Consider the following 3,681-nt stretch of genomic DNA (forward strand, 5'->3'; position numbering starts at 1 on the left):
GAAAACTTAAAAAAATTAAAATACAATTTATACTGAACATACGTTTTGATACTCTCAAAATTGGAAAATCCTAAATTGACTCATTGCCTTTTGTATTTTTAAGGACTCATCCTAGAAACCCTCAAACATTGCAAGTTAAATTTGAAGGAATCCATCAAAGGAGCCTGAAGATGACTATCTGGCATGGGAGTTGGCAGGGGGAGGTGGAGGGACAAGAGAGAGTAATAATCATCCCGGAAGCTAGCCTTCCATGTGTCTCATAAAGGAATGAGGGAACCATGTTAGCCAGTGCTGGCATTGTATTAAACTAGCAAACAAAAAGAAATAAAAGGGAGAGAAGAAATAAGGACTTCAAATTGCCCCTGAGATTATTCGCAATAGTCCTAGAGGAGAGCTGCTTCTACAAAGCATTGAGAAGCAAGTAAATATAAGTAGAAGCTTTAGAAATGGTGAGACCAGACACCAAATAAGGCATCTATCTAGAAATGATCATTACATATACATGTGTCTTTTGGCTGTGCTCATCTTGAATGAATATATTACAAGCCCTTTTTCTGTCTGTAAAATCAAAATATTCTTGGAATGCCTGATTCTTGAGAATCCACCAGGACTTCAGGCACCAATTCTCTTCTGCAATCAGCAGCCTGAGAAGCCAGCTGCAACCGGAGCAATGTTTCAGCTGCAGCGCTGAAGCCAGTTGGAGTGAAATCTTGAGCTCATTATTCTTTCATGAATGTTGATGGTGTTGAACAGCCATTGCCCTGATATTCTTTCTCCTAACATTTTTAGCAATCATAGCTAAGACAGTTTTACTATCATACAATTTATACTCAATTGTCTTTTGAAAAGAGATTGAGTGTTCTGCACACAAGATATGCCACAATATTTTCAAGAACTCCACGTTTGTAAATTTAGAAAATATGGAAGCGGAATTTTTTTTTGCCTTAGCTTTTAAATGGAACTATCAATGTTATCTGTCACTAACTTTCTACTTAGATTCCTTAACAACCTCACTGATTCTTTCCCTGGTTGTTTGCTTCTTTTATTGATCTCTCTTTTCCAAAGCCATAGGCAGTACTAAGCACAACAAACAATTTAGGGCCTTTATTTGTCTCTGGAGTCAAACAGTTTAAAATCCATCTGATATTATCTCTTCAGCCCATAAACTTCATAGTGGGCTTCAATAACAAAACTTTATGTTCTCAAAGCACAGTCTATTCTAATTTCTTTTCTTCTGTTGTCATACAAGACCATTTCTTGGCTGCCCACTCTTTATGTTTTTTGTTTGTTTGTTTTGGGGTTTGGTAAACAAATGTATAAACATCCACTAGCTTTAGTCATGTCACATATTTTTGTATCTTTCCCCCATAAAAAATACAGTCAACAGAACCTTTACTTCTTTTTCTGCAATATGTCACTGTAAAAGTTGTCTAAGGTATTGTTGATTCACATTTAGTTATATCCTCAGGGTTATCATTTGTCATCCTGCAGAGTTAAGTAATGTTTTAATTCTCTAGCTGTTTTTTAAACTATATGAGGATTTTCTGAATTTTATAACTCTGAAATCGAATATTTTGTTTAAAAATATAATGAATCCTTTCAAAAATCACATCATGTAGGTCCCTTCACATTAAGCTCCATGTGACAGAGTTGATGATATTGTTTTTACTAATTTTAAGCTCAACCTTCATGGTATTATTTTCTTTTTATTACTAATACTATGAGTACTTTCCAATACTTTCATGTCTAAGGGCTAGAGGCCTTCTTAGACTTGATGTTCCTCAGTATATCAGTCTGTCAGTCATATATGATACAAGGTACAGTTGATAAATTATGGAACAAGATGAACACAGATTGTGTTCTCACCAACCATTAATCAAAGTGGCAACCAATAGAATACAGAGAGTGAATAAGCAGAAGTACAGAAAGTCAGCCAATCTCTGAGGCTTGACCATTTCTCATCCTTCATTCAGTGCCCTCACAATTCTATGGCAGAATGCTATAGTATTTCTATACTCTTTCATTGAGAGTAATGTGTTAAAGAAACAAATACAAGCACAATGAACATAACATAAGCAACAGGTAACTGAAGGTTTGAGAACTTATCAAAAGCAATAGGAGAAAATAAAATATATTATCGTTCATTTCAATATTTTCTCTTGAGTTATACTATTGGTATTATATTGTTAGAATGGAAGATTGGAAAGCTGGTAACCAAGCCTTTTCTATAAAGAGCATATGTAAGCATATCCCCAAAATTATTTTGACTATGTTTGTTTGTAGGAAATATGCAAGTCCATGTGAATGTCAGAAAAATCTAGATTGATGACTATTGTCTATGTAGTCAATAAGGAATATACATCAGTCAGGGCATGGGTAGCTCATGATTGTAATCCAAGCTACTCAGGAGATTGAGCTCTGAGGATTATAGTTCAAAGCCAACCCCAGGAGGAAAGTCCATGGGACTCTTATCTCCCATAAACTACTTGGAAAAGACTAGAAGTTGTACTGTGTGTCAAACGTTGGAACAATGGACATGAGCCAAAGAAATTCAGAAACAGTGCCTAGTTCCTAAGTTCAAACCCCAATACTGGTATAAACAAACAAACAAAAACAACAAAAAAATCCTAGTGCAGTTCATAGGAATCATAGAAAACACAACTTTCAGAAGCGTAAAGAGAAGAAAGCACAAAAAAAGAGAGGCTGCCTTTCAAGGCACAATACCCATCAAATATGCCCATATCATTTACCAAAATAATTGTTTTCCCTTAAGGTTTATGGCTGCGATCCATGAACTGAAATATGAGTCCTGACAAAGAAGAGGGCAGGTAATAAATGATTTAAAAATTAGCAGCAATGAAATTGAATGAGGTCAATGTGCTAAAACCCTGGAACATGTATTTCACTCTCTGTGACAGCAGAATTTACAATAAGGAGATGATGATGTGCTCTTTATTTGTGCAGCCAAGAAACTGGAAAAAAAAAACAAAAAAGGTGGGGACATTTAAATAAAGAAAAATCCAATGTGACACTAAACAGTCTTCATTAGAGGCAACCCAGTAAGCATGATTGGATCACAATGTTTCCTGAATGGCTATCAGCTTATGAATAGTTCTGAAATAGAGTTTCTTTCCAGTTGTAAAGTAACTTCAATTATGAAATTAGCATTTACCTGGTAGAACAACTTCAGGTTTATTTTTTAAGCTTGAAAAATAAAAGAAGTAAAAATAATGCTACCATGACTTCATGTTTACCAGATAGCATACTCAATAACTTGAACCTGATGAATTTGATTTATCTTATGGAGATGTTTATATTCTATAATTGGTGATGTCACAGATAAAAATAAAAACCCACGTTAGATTTTAGTAAATTTTAACTTGATTCAAACATGCCATTTCTCTAAGTTATAAAGTTTGAGTAAACTATTTTTTATTTTGTTTTTCATCATGGGGCTCGAAGTCAGGGCCTAAGCACTACCCCTGATCATTCTTGCTCAAAGCTAACAATCCATCACTCTGAGCCACAGCTCTACTTCAACCATTATTAATTTAAGATAAAGTATCTCTTTTTGTCAAGGTCCCTTGATTAGTTTCTTTCTTGGTCATTCCTGAATTAAATTCATAACATTCATTGTGGACAATTGTTTTTTCACCTTTTTTCCCAACTCACCTCTTTCTT

This window comes from Dipodomys ordii, unplaced genomic scaffold, assembly GCF_000151885.1.
Source record: "Dipodomys ordii isolate 6190 unplaced genomic scaffold, Dord_2.0 Scaffold32, whole genome shotgun sequence".
Lineage (NCBI taxonomy): Eukaryota > Metazoa > Chordata > Mammalia > Rodentia > Heteromyidae > Dipodomys > Dipodomys ordii.